Source organism: Nansenia antarctica (genome assembly GCF_963989245.1).
Source record: "Nansenia antarctica genome assembly, chromosome: 3".
NCBI classification, from domain to species: domain Eukaryota; kingdom Metazoa; phylum Chordata; class Actinopteri; order Argentiniformes; family Microstomatidae; genus Nansenia; species Nansenia antarctica.
In genome coordinates this window covers 17,971,191-17,986,190 of record NC_137688.1, presented here as the reverse complement: position 1 = coordinate 17,986,190, position 15,000 = coordinate 17,971,191, and the positions used below count along the sequence as shown (strand labels likewise).

General features: G+C 45.2%; 1 protein-coding gene across 1 annotated transcript in view; it reads right to left on the bottom strand.

Annotated features, from left to right (window-relative positions):
* Nucleotides 1-15,000, bottom strand: part of spock1 (SPARC (osteonectin), cwcv and kazal like domains proteoglycan 1) — a gene marked incomplete at both ends in the record, with an annotated part of 176,524 nt that overhangs the window by 55,076 nt on the left and 106,448 nt on the right. The window lies entirely within an intron of this gene.

Here is a 15,000-nt window from a genome sequence, read left to right as displayed (position 1 = left end):
TTGACTGAACAGTGTTCTGAGTCAGGGCACCCTCTCTTATCAGGTAATAGCCCCCTGTCAGCTTTCACATCAATCTCCACGGCAATATCATCGCCACGGCTGCGAGACACAGGTGGCTTGGCGTCCAAGGTGACAGAGATCAAAGAAGTGCATTCGCCTCGGGCGTTCTATCATTTCACGCTACGCTTACAACACAAATCCACCCAACAGGGGATAGAGAGAGAGAGAGAGAGAGAGAGAGAGAGAGAGAGAGAGAGAGAGAGAGAGAGAGAGAGAGAGAGAGATTTGATTTTGAGAGGGAGAGGAAAGAGAAGTAAAAGGGAGAGGAGAGAACAGGAGGGGACGGGAGAGGAGAGGAGAGGAGGGGGGGAGGGGAGAGGAGGGGAGAGGAGAGGAGAGGAGGGGAGAGGAGAGGAGGGGAGAGGAGGGGAGAGGAGGGGAGAGGAGAGGAGAGGAGGGGAGAGGAGGGGAGAGGAGAGGAGAGGAGAGGAGAGGACAGGACAGGAGAGGAGAAGAGAGGAGAAGAGAAGAGAGGAGAGGAGAGGAGAGGAGAGGAGAGGAGGGGAGGGGAGTGGAGAGGAGGGGAGAGGAGAAGAGAGGAAAATAGAGGAGAGGAGAAGAGAGAAAAGGAGAGGAGTGCAGAGCAGAGGAGAGGAGAGGAGAGTAGAGGATAAGAGAGCAGAGGAGAGAAGAGGAGAAGAGAAGAGAACAGAAGAGAGGAGAGGAGGGGAGAGGAGGGGAGAGGAGAGGAGGGGAAAATAGAGGAGAGGAGAGGAGAGGAGAGGAGAGGAGAGGAGAGGAGAGGAGAAGAGAGAAAAGATAAGGAGAGCAAAGCAGAGGAGAGGAGAAGAGAGGAGAGGAGAATAGAGAAAAGGAGAGCAGAGGAGAGGAGGGGAGAGGAGAGGAGAGGACAGGACAGGACAGGAGAGGAGAAGAGAGGAGAGGAGGGGAGGGGAGGGGACAGGAGAGGAGAGGACGGGAGGGGAGGGGAGTGGAGAGGAGAGGAGGGGAGAGGAGAAGAGAGGAAAATAGAGGAGAGGAGAAGAGAGAAAAGGAGAGGAGAGCAGAGGAGAGGAGAGGATAAGAGAGCAGAGGAGAGAAGAGGAGAAGAGAAGAGAAGAGAAGAGAGGAGAGGAGGGGAGAGGAGGGAGAGGAGAGGAGAAGAGAGGAGGGGAGTGGGGTGGAGGGGAGTGGAGAAGAGAGGAAAATAGAGGAGAGGAGAGGAGATGAGATGAGAGGAGAGGAGAAGAGAAGAGAGAAAAGGAAAGGAGAGCAAAGCAGAGGAGAGGAGAGGAGAGGAGAGGAGAGGAGAGGAGAAGAGAGAAAATGAGAGCAGAGGAGAGGAGGGGAGGGGAGTGGAGTGGAGAGGAGAAGAGAGAAAAGGAGAGCAGAGGAGAGCTGAGGACAGGAGAGGAGAAGAGAAAAGAGGAGAGGAGAGGAGAGCAGAGCAGAGAAAAAGAGAGGAGAGGAAAGAGCATACCCTAAGGGAGAAAGATGAGTTGGCGTGAGTATAATATCTATACCTAACATGAAGGTGCTTCTGGATGACACGGCACTGCTGTCAGACAGCTGGTCTAACCAGTGTGACAGACCATAACAGGATGTTCACCATAAATACCCAAAACAACAACAACAAAGACGCAGCTACGTCTTCTGACGACAAACCTGAGATCAAAGCAAGGAAAATACTCATCCTCGTTTTTCAGAAAAAAACTAAAAACTACTTCAAAGCCAAAAGCATTCACGGCTCATACATGAAAACCCCTTAGCTAACTCATTAGCAGGAGTCTGATAACTTCACAAGACAAGAGTCCTGCTCCTCAATTACCCACCAAATGGGTTATGCTAGCGTAGCATCTGCCGTGCGGTGGGAACATTAGCGCTCCCAGACCCAGGACATACACACACGGGCACACACACACACCAACCTGGTCTCACACATACCCAACTCACGCACGCGCCTACAAACGCTCAAACACACACACAGCAATTCGATTTTTACATCCCGGTTTATTTCTGTTACACTGACAAAGACATGCCATGGTATCTATTTTGTTTTAAATCTACACAAATTGTCCTCCCTTCCGCTGTAGTACGACTATCTTCACTTTCTTACTTTATTATTAATTTATTATTATATATAAAAATTAAATAAAAATGTAATTCTTCCTTTCTTTCTTCTTCTATCATGACGACTGCCAACGGCCCCTGGCCTGAGCTAGATTACTCTTCCTGCTACGACGCTTTGGAATAAGGCATCTGCTAAATGCCCCAAATGTTTAAATGTAGGTATGATAGGAGTAAAAAACGGACTTCTGCACATCTTAAATGGTCAAGGAATGCTAACACCCGTTTGTATATTTTAGATTTCCCTCCCATACGCCTCGTCTCATCATCGCTTTCGCTTTCCTGGGATTGAGGGAGAGGACGTGGCAATCTCTTTCCCTCTGTCCGCTCCGTGGCAGCGGATGTGAAGTGTTTCTATCTTATTTATTTAGGGAGGGCCTCAGCTCCCTCTATCAACACCAGAGGAAACTCATCTGATTCCTCTCCTCTCCGAAAATGAGTTTCTGTCTGTGAGGGAAAGGAGAAATGAGAGGAGGGATGATGAGTGGAGGAGACAGGGAAGAGAGAGGGGTGAGAGGGGACGAGAAATAGAGAGATCAGGGGATCCGTTTAACAGCTTGGCTGAAGGACGACTTAGGACAAAATGCAGGACCCTCTCCTCTCACTCACACACACATGCATGCACGCACACACATACGCACACGCGCACGCGCACGCACACACACACACACACACACACACACACACACACACACACACAGAATCACACACTATCATCAAGATACTTCCTAAGTGCTATCTCGGATTCTGATGGCTTTACATGTACACAGACTCACACACGCACACACACACACACACACACACACACGTATACACACACACGTATACACACACACACACACACATACACATACACATACACATACACATACACATACACATACACATACACATACACATACACACATACACACACACACACACACACACACACACACAGACCGCCTACAGAAAGACAACCACAAAAATAAGAAACAGGAATAAAAACACCACATGCAAACGGCAAGACATTTGAAATCTGAACACGAGGTGCATTTCAACCCTATCCATTACCCGGGCGCTCAACCACAAAGCCATTTATTCAATTAACAAGAGTGGGTTGATGGAGAAAAAGCAAGGGATGAAAGGCAGGGATGAGAGTAAAAAGTAGAAGGAGAAGACCAGTGATGATGGGGGAGAAGTGGGAGATGAGAGGGAGAGGAGTGGAGAGCCTTTATCTGTCTATCCCAGGCTTGAGTGAACAGCATTGGCTGTTTAACCAACCAATCAATTTTAATGCAGGAGCACTGCACCATCCCGAGTTCTCTCTCTCTGTCTCTCTCTCTCTCTCTCTCTCTCTCTCTCTCTCTCTCTCTCTCTCTCTCTCTCTCTCTCTCTCTCTCTCTCTCTCTCTCTCTCTCTCTGCCTTTCTGTCACTCTGCCTTTCTTTCACAATCATTCTCTCAAGCTCTTTCCTTTAATATCCCACGCACTTTTCTCTTTCCCTCACTGTCCCTCTCCCCCATCTCTTGTTCTCTCTTACATCCCTCTTTTTTCTCCCCATCCCTCTCTCACGCCATTTTCTTTTCCTTCTGGTTCTCATCTCGCCTCGTCTCTCATAACCTAGTATTAGTCTCTTTGACCCTGACACCATCTCTCGCTCCCTCTTTCTCTCCTCATCACCCACTCTTTCGTTCACCCACTCACTCACTGTATCCAAGATATGTCTCAAGACAAACAGCGAGACTTTTATTAAACTCTCTGAAAGATGCTGTTTCCGGCCTGTGGTTGCCGTGGTTACGCTATCCTAGGAATGTGATGAACAAGGTCGTTTGCGCTGGATAAAAGAGTGGAGAGGTTCTTTGAGACGGATGGGAAATAAACGAGTGAAGATCTGTGTGTGTGTGAAATGAATCCGACGGTTATTCATCAGCTCCAGCTCGATACAAAGGGAATGAGTGTGTGTGTGTGTGTGTGTGTGTGTGTGTGTGTGTGTGTGTGTGTGTGCATGTGTCACAGGCAAATTTCATTTAGTTGATGTGATGTGATATATGAGATATCTCGACAGGGAGGAAATAATCTATAACCCCCCTCCCACACACACACACACACACACACACACACACACACACACACACACACACACACACACACACACAATCAGTTTTCAGACTGAGAAATAGATGCACCTCATAACAAAGCTAAATCAAGATACTTCCTACGTGCTATCTCGGATTATGCTGGCTTTAGACCTCGTCATAGCTAGGGATGGGAATCGAGAATTGGCTCCAAATTGTCAGATACATCAGAATCGTATGCCTCTGAGGTTGTCAGACTCTGCTTCTGACGTCAAACTCTGCGTCTACCCCAGTCTCTCCACCAGTTACCGTGACTGACATTTGTGACAGCAGCTGGTGAAAGCGGGAACAATTCGGCAATCGACCAAATGTTCAGACTTTTATTCTGAAGATTTTAAATAAATGTCAACGTTGTTGAAAATCAATGACACGCTCGCTAGTCAAGCCAAAATATTGCAATGCAATGGACTCGGTGAGTAATCCCCAGTATTACCTAGTTAGTGTAGTGTAGTGGGGATTACTCACCTCATTGAATGAATGAATGAATGGACTTTATTGTCATTGCTACAGTACAGGTACCAAACAACAAAATTTAGGAGGGGTGGCTCCCCTGGTGTTAGGAAAAGAAAAAAAAAAAAAAAAAACTTTAAAAAAAAAGATCACAAGAAGGGAAGGAGCTGGTTTACATAAATAAAGGCTATGTACACAATCCACTGTACTATACTGTACAGATAGACGACTAGGGTTGTCATATTGCACAATAGTATTGTTTCACGTTATTTAAAGTGTCACAGTTTGCAGGCTTGAAATGTACATGTTTGTGTCTCAGCACTACACCTGATTTTTTCAGTCCAGCAGCTGCAATGCGTAGCAATGCAGACATATCACAGACACTAAAAGAAGTTAACATTCAGTTCACATTTTTCCTAGATTGTTGAACATGGATCTGTCTGTCTTCCTTTTTACTTTTGTTTTAAATTAAGGATGATGAGGTCCAGGCCTTCCTGGAGGAGGCTACAGTGATGGACCCGAGATTCAAGTTAAAAATGGATAGGGATTCCATCTGGAACAGGTTGAGCGCAGAAGCAGTAGTAGTGAATACCGCAGTGGCAGAAGAGGTGTTTGACTGACAATCCTTTTGATTGTGGCACATTTCTACTGTGATACCTTTCCTCTGGTTCCATGCATGGTACTTACATGGTCAATTTCTTCTCAAGCTATCAGAGCAAGAGACACAGAGACGGTGAGATGAAGAGGAGGAGGAGAAGGAGGATGAGAAGGAGGAAGAAGACTATGTAAGCTCAGTTAATTATGATGATCATAAGGCAGGGATTTTTACATTTACATTTTTGGCATTTAGCAGACGCCTTATTTCAAAGCGACTTACAATCGCTACATTTGACTAAGCAAGTGAATCATCAATTCACCAGTCATAGCAGGAAGAGTAATCTAGCTCAGGCCAGGGGCCATTGTCAGTCGTCGGGATAGAAGAAGACACAGGAGAAACAGTACAAGGGGGGGAAGTAGAACTCTTAGGAGACACAGTATAGGGGGCAGTAGGTGTCTCAGGAGGCACAGTGCTGGGGGGTAGTAGATGTCTCAAGAGGAGCAGTTAAGGTGTAACCTGAAGAGATGGGTCTTCAGTCTCCGGCGGGAGATGGGGAGTGACTCTGCAGTTCTGACAGCTGTGGGAAGCTCTTTCCACCAGCGGGGAGCCAGTATAGTGAAGAGACATGACCGGGCAGCGTGACTGCCGTGTTGGCATAGAGGTGGTGGGGCCAGTCGGCCAGCAGAGGTGGAGGAGCGGAGTGAACGGGCTGATGTTTGGGGGGTGACCATTGCCTGCAGGTAGGCAGGGGTAGGGATGCTCCGATTTATCGGCCACCGATTTAAATCAGCCGATTTCACTCCAAATGACTCGATCGGTGATCGGCAAAAATGGCCGATCGCAAAAGCCGATCTTTTAAGTTATTTTATTGTGGGAAAACGTTATTTCTATGTTGCGATAACTTCTCAACAGGATTTTACAGGGTTCGTTCAAACTATCGTAATTCTTGAACTATATGTGCAATCGAAAAAAATCCAACAGTTTCTGAAAGCAGATACGTTGCACTCTCTAACCATTTAGGGTTATTACGGTAGTTCACCCCAAAAAATAATGCATTGACCTCAAAGCGTCATAGGAGCTGGAGAGTGATTTCAAGAGAAGCGGTATTTTTTTTATCATACAGCCCCAAAACAAAAGTATTTACAAAAGCCTTACCAAACAGTAGTCTATGGCAAACGAGAATGGTGAATCCAATCCATAAAGTATTTAGTGATCGTTAAACTTTACAACAAAACTTGTCCAATCAAATTACTTGGTCCCTTTATGACGTTGAGCCCAGTGTGCCCTCCGGCGCTCTCAGAGCGAATTTACAAACGCAGCCCTAGACTGTCTGGCGTCCCCCTTTACCTCGCTTCTACCATGCTGCTACGCTGCTTCTATAACATCAGGATCAGACACAGGGCGAGACTTTCAAAATAAACCTTTTTAATGGCTTCTGTGTGCTTTAGACTTGCGTAGAATCGATTTTATTTTTATTTAAAAAGTCAGACCGGAAAATTTATTATTGTCGCCAGACCCACTGCGTGGGAATACGACGCGTGCGGATGAGAGACAACATCAAAACTTGCACTTATTGCTCGTGTGACATTGGTTAATGGACGAGCATTCTAATAAAATAAATGTACAACGTTAAGCTGCGCCCAAAACCCTGATATGTTGCCATGTGAAATGATAAGACAAGAGGCCACGATATGATAATCGCCGTAGGCGATTCGACTGTAGGCATGTGAAGTTATAATTTCTTCAAACTTGCAGTGGTAGCAACGGTGTGTTTTAGTAAATATAGCGTGTGTGTGTAGCTGTACGTGTGTGTGGCCCTCCTGTGAGAGGTGTGTGTGTGTGTGTGTGTGTGTGTGTGTGTGTGTGTGTGTGTGTGTGTGTGTGTGTGTGTGTGTGTGTGTGCCATATCTCAGTATGTAGGCTATGCAGTGTAAGTAAGTGTGTGAGTTTATTCTGTTATTTATGCTATTATATCTAGTATTGTGTTGAGAAGCAATGGAAATGAATCAAGAATTGATAAAGTAGGCTAACTTACATTATCATTGTTCTATATGCAACAGAACAGATCACCCAGCATTGCTAATGAAAAGAATCAATGAATGTGAGTCTAATACCAATACTTGCTCAATAGGTCTTAAAATCTATTAAAAGTGTTCTTATAAAGGTCTTAAATGTAACTTGTTGAAACCTGCAGGAACCCGCATAATTAAGGAACAGGTTGCTTACATTAATTATGCGGGTGTTACGGTCAGGGCCATCGCTACTTACACACGCATCATTGTTAGACCACTGTTAATGATAGTGTCACCTTTTTGGTCCATCGCCAGTTTGCACCCCTGCGTATGTAAACCATGAAGGCCACGTTTATGATGTCTTTTATACAGCCATATCGACTGACTTGGGTCTGTGTTTGCTTGGTGCCTAATGGATCAAGACTTTTGTCTAAAAAGCAAAATATATGTAGGCTATTATCCAGTCAGTAGGCCTACAGTTATGTATTTAAAAAAGGATTGGTATCGGTATCGGTAGATCTTGAGGAAAAAATATCGGTGATCGGTATCGGCCCCAAAAATCCAGATCGGAGCATCCCTAGGCAGGGGATGTCCGTTTTGCTGCCTGGTAGGCAAGCACCAGGGTCTTGAATTTGATGCGAGCTGCTATCGGGAGCCAGTGCAGGGTGCGAAGGAGGGGGGTAATATGAAAACAATTTTCAAACAACACCAGATGGGCAGCAGCATTCTGGATGAGCTGCAGAGGATCTGATGGCGGAGGCGGGGAGCCCGGTCAGGAGTGCGTTGCAGTAGTCAAGGACGGAGATGACCAGTGACTGGGTCAAGAGTTGCGCTGCTTCTCTGGTAAGGAATGGTCGTATCCTTCTGATGTTGTAAAGGAAGAATCTGCAGGAGCTGCGATGTTCTTCGCACAGGATAGGCGGTTGCAGGATAAGCTGCAACAGACAGTCCAACAGACCACCCAGTCCATCAGTGAGAGAACTCCAGAAGTCCAGATCTACAGAGGCCTGCCTCCCATCCCTGTATCAGCTGACCCTGCTCTCTGGTGGTGCAGAAGAGAGATACACTGCCCCATGTTGTCTTGCCCAAACATTTGTGTGTTCAGGCGTCCTCCATTCCATCTGAGAGTGTATTCTCCACAGCTGGAGACTCCATTAGCCCAGAGAGATCTAGGATCCTCCCAGAGAAAGCAGATTTTTATGCAGAAGAATTGTAGATTTTATGTGCCAGTTAAGTTTTATATTTGGTTCAAGCTCATTCCCTTTTGAGAAAAAGTATTATAATTTATTCAAATGTTACTAGGCATTCATGCCTATTTTTCTAAAGAAGAATTGCTTATTTTATGTGCCAGTTAGGTTTTATATTAGGTTCAAGTTTATTCCCTTTGGAAAATAGTATTATAATTTATTCAAATGTTACTAGGCATACATGCCTATTTTTCTAAAGAATTGTTTATTTCATCAGTCAGTTTTATATTTGTCTTAAGAAAACCTTTAAGTCATTTATATTTAACATATAAATCGCTTTCATACTAACATCGGAACTTGAGACACAATCTCACACCAATTCTGCAGAAATACAAACACAATTCCTGCTTTTCACTCATTTTGCAGTTCTAAACCACACAGTTAAAAACACACTAAACACAATTCTCTATATTTGGCACAATCTTCCTTGATAAAATATATTGTGTTAACATGGAAAACACTACCATCCAAAATGCTAAACTCAAACCACCAATCACACAGACACACATATGGGCAAACACTTATTGCTTTTGAATTGGCAATCATAGCTTTAGCAATAAAAGGTGAGCTCTCCTGTGTTGGAGAACAATGGATGCCAACTTTGCAGAGAAAGGTAGAGCGAGAGGTGAGAGAGGAGGAGGAGGAGGAGGAGGAGGAGCAAGAGAAAGAGGACAACCAAGACTACGCCCTAGGAGAGCAATTGTCTCTGATGACATTTGGACCACTTTGGTTGACCACATTGATGAAGTTTGTTTCAACCTCACAAAAAGGACGGCAACAGGGAAGGAACATCATCGACCAGGATGACATTGTTGAGGTTCCTGGCCAGCGAGGGGGGAACATCACCATGTGTGTAGCTATAAGTCACCATGGTGTCCTCCATCACCATTCTACCCTTGGCCCCTACAATAGTGCTCATCTCATCACTTTTCTGGACACACAACACAATATCCTGAGGAGTTATTTTCAGCTTGGAGTTGGAAGCTATATTAATGCAGACCCCACTGGTGCATACCCCTTCTACAAACAATGGAGGACGCATGGTTACATAGCTGCTGAAGTATATCAGGGCTGGATTCGTCATGCCAGGCGATACTTTGCTCGCTGCTTGGCCAGGGAGAGCATTGCCTGTGATGTTGATGAGGTCCTGTGGCCAGACAGAAACAAAAAGCAAGATGCAGCCTCATTTTCTTTTTCTTTACAGTATATGCGTCTTGTGTCTTTGAGCCTCGGAAAAGCGCTATTTAAATATAATGAATTATTATTATTATGCAGAAGGCTTATTTTCTTTTCTGTATTTTTTGTTCTGTATGAAGAACATTTTACAAATCCAACTGTTTGCTGAGATGTATAAAGTGTTTCAGAATTATTTTTTTTAAACATTCTACTCTTGTATTTATGGGAATGGGATTTCGGTATTTAACTGTCTTGTATTTTTTATGTGTTGTTTTGTTACTGTGTAAACATTGTGGACAGGGTGCACGAGCAAAAGGTGCATGGTAGCTTGCCGACATTGGTGTGTGAATGTGTGTGTGAATGGGTGAATGGGAGGCCATTGTAAAGCGCTTTGGAATAAGGCGCTATATAAATCAGTCCATTTTAGTCAATTTACACACACACACACACACACATACACACACACACAAACGCAACATTTCCAGTCGTCCTTCTGTGTACGCCAGGTTGATGGCTTGATTGACACCCCCTGGGTGCTGTAACGCCAGTGTGTGTGAATGACGGCACAGATGGCACCGGGTTGGCAGGTGCGGCTGAACCGAGGACACTAGCGGAGGGAGGAGAGGTGGAATGAATGGCACCAGGACAATGTCATATGAACTGCAGTATCACTCCATCAACGTCACGTCACAAGGATGGCACATGACTGCATTTGTAAAAATCCTGCGACAGCTCAGACCATCTTTACGTACAAAATCAGCCATAAACACATAAAAAGGCCATCAAATCTACTTTACAACCGATCCGAAATACATTCGGAGAGTATTTAATGGTGTGTGTGTGTGTGTGTGTGTGTGCGGGCGTGCGTGTGTGTGTGTGTGTGTACAGCTGCAGCCCTGTCTTGGCAGGCTCCACCACATCCAGTTGGCAGGCCACTCCACCCTGGCCGACCCCAGTCATCCTGGGCCTCCGGTGGGCCACCAGAGCTCAGGGGGTGAAGGGGGGGGCACTGTCACATATACACATCACATGCATCGATTGACACACAGACACAGACACACACATGCAAGCACACATGTGTGCACGCACACAAACACATACACACGCAGACACACGCAGACACACACACACACACACACACACACACTCAGCTCAAGTCAAACTAATGTCCTTCACATTGACAGCACAGAGAAAACGCCTACACTTGCACCTTTCTCTGTATATCCTTTATTTCTATCCTTTTTCAACACACACACACACACACACACAATCTTCTACACACACTTTTTCTTGTGCACACACCGATAATTAAGCAGGTCAGATTTATCACTAAAGCTTTGGCCCGTCTTCACTATCAAGTGATGGTTGAACTGATAGCTGTTGCTATCATGGCAAGGTTATTTTTCTTATGCACTGCATAGCATCATGCAGACTTGCCTTATTTGATTTGTAATTGGAGGAGCATTGAGTCGATTTCACAAATGAATAGGCAATTCACCAGTCTGAGATGAGCTCTCCTGCATGTGTTAAGAGTTTGGTTTAGCCCTTTCATGGGTTCAAGCGAGTGTGCTTGATATACACAAACACGTACACACACACTCACACACGCACGCACACGTGCATGCACGCACAGAGGCACGTACCCACGCACGCGCACACACACACACACACGCACACACACACTGCATGCTTTATTCCTTTCTCTCTACTCTCCCTCCTCTCACTCTCTCGCCCTCTCACTCTCTCTCTCTTCTCTCTCTCTCTCTCTCTCTCTCTTCTCTCTCTCATCCTCTCGTGAGATAGGATAACGAAAGCGTCAAGGCCAAGTTTCATTTCTCATTCTCTCATCCTCTCGTCAGTCATAAATAAGAGATTAAACACTCAGCCTGGGTTCCGTCCGTGAGACGATCCTCTGTTTCTGGGTGTGGTGGTTCATGTATTGATTGACCGAGAACCTCCACCCCCTCCTTCCCTCCCTCCCTCCTTCCCTCCCTCTGGTCCTCTCATACACTCTGGCGCCTGAAGGCAAAAAAAGACAGACACCCTCTCAACCACCCTGGATCAATACCCTCAATTTGACCCCCAGGTTTGGTCTGGAGCGGTATCTTCACCCTAACAAAGCGAGAACATCCCCCCTGAGGTCAAGTAGAGGTCAAAGGTGAGAGGGCCTACAGAGAGGGTATTTCTCTGTGTCGTTGTGCTATTATTGTCTTTCGGTGTAGGCCAGACAGACCTCTAGCCTCCCTGCGGGGTTCATTAGGTCTTATTTCCATGTGTTTGTCATCTGTTGAGTCATAACATAAAATAAAATAAGTCCCCGGAATTATTCAAGCCCATCCCCATTAAGCGTTTTAATGGCTACAGCATTCCCAGAACGACTCCCCACAGGAAACGCATGATAGCGGCATTTTCACTTTTTTATTATAAACCAGGGGGTTGAGCGATTGCAAACCCCCCCCCCCCCTCCGACTCCTCCACCTGGAAACCGGACCCCTCTGGAAAATAAATTGAAACATTATTCTGAGTCTTTGTCGTTCCTGGATCTGAACCAGGCCGGGGGAGAATGATCGGATAATGAAGATGGTCAGAGTCCAAAAGGACAGCTCTCGCTGCCAACTGGGGGGAGGAGCGCTTTGACCCAAAAATTAATAGCTGCACCATTGTACATGGTGTGGTGTGTGTGTGTGTGTGTGTGTGTGTGTGTGTATGTCTGTAAGTGTGTGTGTGTGTGCATGTGTGTTTGTGCGCGTCTGTGTTTGTGTGCGTCTGTGTGTGTGCGTCTGTGTGCGTCCGTGTGTGTGTGTGTGTGTATTTCTGTTGCAGCAACCACTTCTACTACTCAATCGTATGTGGTGTCGTCCCTCCCTGCGTGTGTTGAGGTGTGTCGAGCCGACACCCCTAAAGACAGAAGTGAAGTGACAGGAGGGTATCTGTATCCTCCTCCATCAGGTCTTCATCCAATGTTTGTCACCTCCCTCCAGGGGTCCCGTCGCGTTCCGGACATCTCCATCTAACGTCAACGATCTCCTCTGAAGTGACAAGTTACTCCCTCGCCGTAGACGCCCGTAGGCGCACAGATGGCGTGTGGAGTTGTCAACGCCGGGGGGGTTGACCCAACGACGGCCAGTTCTACGCGGTGACAAGGAAGAGACTGGCTGCTATTGACAAATTCTCAAAACCAGATGCTGGAGTTGGTTTTTTTCTTTTGTTTTTCTTTTCTCGGTTGTTGTTTTTGAAGAATGGATTAAATAAACGAGGGCTTGAACTGATCCCCGCAGGAGGGGTTTGACTGTAATTTGAAAAACGAGCTTTACTTTGAGGCTTTGATGCGTTAATTAAAAAGGTGTTCTCTTCTCTAATACCCGGGGTATGGAGAACAGCAGAGAGGAGAAAAGACTAACAGCTTTTCTTTTTTCTTTTTTTCTGAAGCATTCCGCGTTCGGAGTTAAGAATTTTCGAAGGCCGTGGTTCAGTTTGGCCTGCGGTAACCGTGGGAGCGAGGGATGAGAAAAAGAGATGGAGGGGAGAAATGATAGACGGATGAAAGACCAGAGAGGGCCTCTGGGGGAGAGAGCGATTGAACAGAATTAACGGCCGAGAAATTAAATATTGAATACATGGCAGAGTAATATTATTCTGCATGTAATTGAAGAATGGAGCAGATAAACAGAGGGCATGTGAGTCCAAATGTTGGAGAATAAGCCCCAATGGCTTATGGGAGGAAAAGCGTAAAAAAAAAGAGAGAGAGAGAGAGAAAGAGAGAGAAGGAATAATAGAAAGCAAGAGGAGAGTGAAAGCGACCGACACACACACACACACACACACACACACACACACACACACACACACACACAGGAGTCCTTGAAGCAAATGCTTCCCTGAATAGAGAAACCTTTTCTGAGTTTTTTTTTTGCTCAAAGCAACATTTTAGATTTCTTAACAAAGTTTAATGAAAACCGAAAATATAATAGAGGCCTTTGGGAGGAACCTTCAAAGCAACATAGAAGTTAATGCTCTTGAGCATCATAATGGGCATAAGAGAGGCACTTAAAGCCCAATCCCATTTGTCATTTTTACCTCTACCCCTCATTTTGGAGTGCCACTTGCTTTTCGGCATGCTCTTCGGAACAGAGTTACAAGGGGTAGTGGTTGAAATCTTCCCCAATGAAATGGAATAACCCTTCAAGACGCTGATACGATACATACATCAGTAGTATCATAGAAAAGCATGGACGCTCGCGAATCGTTAACAACTTAGGTTTCACGCTATCAATCTTTCAAACATGTCATCAAATAAAAAAGAACAATGCTTCATTATCAGGCCAGTTCATGACCGTATAGCGGTGCTCTGTAGGCTAACAACCCGTGCTCCTGCCCTGCCAGTCTGCACTGATATTAGAGGAGTGGTAATAAGGGCATCAACTTCGCGGCTGGACTTAATTAATGTTACTTACTTAATGGACTGGATTTCTGGCATCATATTATGCTGCCAGATGCTGCGACATGGAAATATGTCAACATGCGGGACTGTCATGTACGAATCAGCCTTAAAACAGTGTTGTAACGTTAGATAGCTAGCTAGAGACATCGGCATACTAGTGATTTTTTGTTATGCTTGTTATAAAGAAAAGATCTATAATCAGGGGTGCACATAACTGGTGCGCCAGTGCGCATGCGTCGCCAAAATGCATGCTGCGCGGCAAATCAGCCGCATGAAGGCGCTCTTGCGCACCAACAGCCCTTTTTTTTTGTGTTTTTTTGTGGAAAAGTTGATTTCAGTGTTTACAGAACAGAGCAGTGCTTAAAGAGATGTCCGTTTATATCAGTGGGTTTAAAGAACAGACATTCAGTTAGTGCTTAAAGAGATGTCAGTTTATTTCAGTGTGTTTAAAGAACAGACATTCAGTTAGTGCTTAAAGAGATGTCAGTTGATTTCATTGTGTTTAAAGGAGTCGGACAGACTTTCATTCTTAAAGAGAAGTCATTTGATTTTGCATTTGTTTCTTTTGTTTTGCACATAAAATAATTTGGTCGTTCATCTTTATTTATGAATAAATGTCGTTTTGCTAAATATATATCCATGTATCCCTTTTTTATCCATCCTGTGGGATGGGTCGTGACTCGCGAGCTCGGGGAGCACCAAGCAGCATCCCTAGGTGCTCCTCTGAGCACTGGCCCCAAAAAGTTATGTGCACCCCTGTCTATAATACATAGAAATGACATTAAACTAAGATATGACGATGGTTATCATAAAACATTTTTTTTAATCTTTA